This window comes from Myodes glareolus, chromosome 2, assembly GCF_982192425.1.
Source record: "Myodes glareolus chromosome 2, mMyoGla1.1, whole genome shotgun sequence".
Lineage (NCBI taxonomy): Eukaryota > Metazoa > Chordata > Mammalia > Rodentia > Cricetidae > Myodes > Myodes glareolus.
The window spans coordinates 107,815,211-107,819,578 of NC_142027.1; the positions used below are offsets into that span (position 1 = coordinate 107,815,211).

General features: G+C 42.1%; 1 pseudogene; it reads right to left on the reverse strand.

Moving 5' to 3' along the window:
* Positions 1 to 265: 265 nt before the first annotated feature.
* LOC148123121 (Nuclear RNase P) lies at positions 266 to 443 on the reverse strand (annotated as a pseudogene).
* Between the last annotated feature and the right edge of the window lie 3,925 nt (positions 444 to 4,368).

A 4,368-nucleotide genomic window follows, 5' to 3' on the forward strand; every position in this document is an offset into this window, starting at 1 on the left:
CCAGTTCTTTAAGGGAGAATGGGCGTAGCATCGATCATCTTACTACTTCCTGCTGACAAAGGGGCGATGTTTGGGGGATAAATGTTTTTATCTGACTGAATTCTTGGCGACAAATGTTTTTATCTGACTAAATTCTTGGCGACCTTGGCTGAGGGCGGCAGCAGCGGCGGTGGCAGCGGAAGGTGGCGGCTGCCACAGCTCCGCCTTTAAGGCCCCTTATGGCGTGCTCCGCATGGCCCCGCCCCGGGCCGTGCACGGGCTCGCCGTTTTACCTCAGGCAATGAACTCGCACCGCCGGCTGTGAGTCTTTTCCAAGCTCCGGCGAGGGGGGGCATCCGCCCACCCGTGGAGGGCCCGGTCTGCCCGCGCGCGGAGCCCCGTTCTCTGGGAACTCATCTCCGCCCGCCCATGATGCTATGGAAACACAGTTTTTCCGCAGAGCCGATTCAGCTCCTCTCTGCCTTCTATGGCGCCGCTGCTCACCACGCAGCTTCCGCCTCAGTCAGGCGAGTCCGCTCAGGTGCTGAAAAAGTTCTCCAAAAACCATAGCCCCGCCAGAAGGCCGGGACATATAGCCTCTGATGTCACACGGACTTTAGCCCGCCCGTCGCCATGGTGATCTGGCTGTTCGTAGGCCTCCAGCAAACTCCCCGCCAGCAACTGGTTGCGTCTCCCTCCTGAGTAGCTGGGATCACAGGTGTGCACCACCGTGCCTGGCCCACTTCCGTGTTTTTAATCAGGCATTACCGCTCAAAGGCGGGCCGGCTGCCGCCAGCACTCTCAGCACGATCAAGCAGCTTGTCAAAATTAAAGTTTTTTGTACGTGAGAGCCAAAGACTGAGCTCTCTTATCAAAATTAGGCGAAAATCACCTCCAAAAGCTCTGTGGCTCTTTAAGAACAGGGAAGGCAGTGATCAAGTTTGCCTCCCTACGAGACTGTTGCCTCCAGTCTCTATCAGCGAGTACGCAGGTGGACGGAGAGGGAGCGGAAGCCGCGGTCTCCCGTACCCCATCGTCCTCAAAGTCCCGCCTTAGTTACCTCGCCTTTTTTGCTGCTGTTTACATTCCTCCTGCACTGAACTTAAGGGATTTTTCTTCCCCGTTGCTTTCTGTACCTTCTTTCAGATACCTTAACTTTGATTTTTTTTTTTTTTTTTTTTTTTTTTTTTTTTTTGTATTTTCTTTTCTATTTTAGGCCTATCCTTTGAAATTCCTTTTTACATTTCTTTTCCTCCCCTTTCTGGGGATTTCAACCGACGTCACTCACCGCTCCATGTTCTCAGAGTTCTGAAATTCAAGGCTCTCTGTGCTGGTGTCTGATCTTGGGCTTTCAGCGCGTTGTTGGGCGCTTCCTTCTCAGGGTCCCCCGGCGTAGTTGTCAGGGTCCCTCAGCGTCCCGGAGTTTCGAGCACCAGTCGCGGGGCGCCATCCTGTCCAGCAGGAATGAACCCCACCAAAAACGAGAATTCCTTCTCTGGTCACATCTTTATTTGGAGCATTCCCTTGAGGAAAATTGGGGGAAGGGACGATAGAGCAGGGACGAGAGAAAGCTTAGAGAGAGGAAGTAGGGTCCCGAGGCATCTGCTTTTAAACGGTGGAGCAGCTTGAACGCTGTCCTGATTGGTTAATGCCATTCTGCTGGTCTGAGCATGTGCAGGCAAGGGTGCAGGCAGGGTTGCTCAGCCCCACGTGGCTACCTCCAAACTGCAGGACCACCTGTGCCTCCAGGTGGCTCCCAACAGACCTTACCACTGGAATGTGGAAATTAAGCAACAGTTTGTAATGTTTACGGATTTCTCAATGAGTCATCTTTGTCCAATGACTCAATGAGGTGTAACTCCTGATACTGAAGGTTTACTTGATGTTATAAGATGTTTTGGGAGCATTTTCTCCTTATTTATTGTCTCTTTTTAAGTTCTGGTTATGTACACATATATGTCAAGAAGCTTTTATAGTAATAGGTTTTCAAATGGCATTAATTATTATTTTCCCTTTCCTGTGTTGTCTACTTGTCTCCTATTTTCCCTCTTTCTCCCTACTTCATACTCTGATTCTAGTCTGCCCTCTGTCACTCCATAACAATACATTATATTTCTCCTTCCTTTGAAGATCCTTCCTTCCACCCTGTTGTCTTAGTCTGCACCTAACCTTTGAGGCTATTCAGATTATAGCACTCATTGAAAAGTCTTAAAAACTGACACCCTTGTATAAGACAAAAATATTTGAAATTTGTGGTCTGTGTTTCTTCATTCAGGGTGATTTTTCTAGCTCTATCTATTTACCTGTAAATTTTATTTTTCATAACTGCTGTATAATATTTCACTGTCTAAAAATACTGTATTTTCATTGTCTACTCATCAATTTCTGCTATTTTTAATAGATTAGTATGAAGAATGAATGAGCAAGTACCTCTATGGCAGGATATAGATTCCTTTTATTATAAACTCACTGGTAGTATAGCTGGATCTTAGGGTATAACTATTGAAAGCTTCTTCAGAGATCAGCACATGTATTTCCATAGTCAAACAAGTTTGCACTCCCATTAGTGGTGAGCCAATGTTCCACTCACCTCACCAGAACGAGCTGCTATTTGTTTTATTGATCTTCACCATTTCAATGGTTAATATAAAATCTCAAGATAGTTTTCATTTCCATTTCCCTGAAGTTTAAAGATGCTACACATTTCATCAGATGTTTTTAGTTATTCATGTTTCATCATTTAAGAACGTTCTTCTTACTTCTATACCCAATTTTAAAATTGTGTTATTTGTCTTCTTGATTTTCATTTTTTAGTTCTACATATATCCTAGATACTAGCACACTAGCAAATATGTAATTGATAAAATCTTTTCTTAATATGTAGAGTGCTCTCTTGTATGGATATTGGTGTCTTTTGCCATACAGAGAAGTTTGAGCTTCATGAGATACCATTTAGACATTGCTGGTCTTAGTGCCTGTGCTATGTGCTATGTGCTATGAGTGTACTGCTTAGAAAATACTTTTAGTACCAGTAATTTCAAGCCTATTCCCTACTTTCTCCTTTATCAGATTCAGTATGTCAGGCCTAATGTTGTGGTCCTTCATCCTTTTGCAGGATATAAATCATGCATCTATTTGTATTCTGTTACATGAAGTGAACTTGTTTGATTAGACACCACTGATGAAGACACTATGCTTCCTCTAGTGTGAATTCTTTGCTTTTTTGGCAGAAATCTGATGTTCATAGAAGTGTGGACTTATGTCTCAGTTTTCACTTCAGTTCAATCTGTATGTTTTTGATGACAATACCATGGTGTTTTTGTTACTATAGGTATGTAGTACAACTTGAAGTCTGGGGTGTTGTGGCCTCCAGTAGTTCTTTTATTATTCATGATTGTTTTAGGTATAGTGTGTGTGTGTGTGTGTGTGTGTGTGTGTGTGTGTGTGTGTGTGTTAGCTTAAATGTAATTGACTCACATAAGTTCATAGGGAGTGTTATTATTAGGTGTGGCCTTCTTGGAGGATGTGGGTCACTGTGGCAGTGGGTCTTGAGGTATTCAATTCTCAAGCTATTGCTGGTGTCTCAGACCACTTCTGACTGCCTGGGATCAAGAGTAGAACTCTTAACACCTTCTCTAGCACCATGTGTGCCTGCAAGCTACACACCATGATGATAATGAACTAAATCTCTGAACCCATAAGCTATCCCAAATTGATCTCTTTATTAATAGTTGCCATGGTCATGGTGTCTTTTCACAAACCATACCTAAGACACTTTGTATCTGCATGTGTATATATATATATATATATATTTGTTTCCATATTAAATTGAAGTTTTTTGTTTACTTTTTGTGAAGAATTGTGTTGAATGTATTTTGATGGTATTTCTTTGAATCTATAGATGATTTTGGGTAGTAGGGCAGTTTTCACAACATTAGTCCTACTGATCAGAGAATATGGGAGAAGTTCCCATCTTCTGGTACAATTGTCAGTGTCTTTCTTCAATGACATCAAGTTGTTTTAGTTTTCAAATATACAAGTCATTCACTTGTCTGGTTAGAATTATTACATGACACTGATTAAGGAAGAAAAGTTTTATCTTTGCAGTCATTATCTTGGAGTCATTTCAGAAGGAGTATTATAAAAGCATATTCAACTCCTATTGACAATGCAAAGCAATTTGAAAGCTTTGAGAAGGACATTTCATGCATCACACAAGACTTTGGAAATATCATACAATTCCCCTGTCCTCTTGCATCAGTTTAATGCTTTAGTATCTGTGTGCATTACTTTTTCATAAATAATATTTAATAAAGGAAATCCCATTAGATATCTTATTTTTGATATCTATAACTGAGACTATTAGTTATTTTACTTAGAAAATATGCT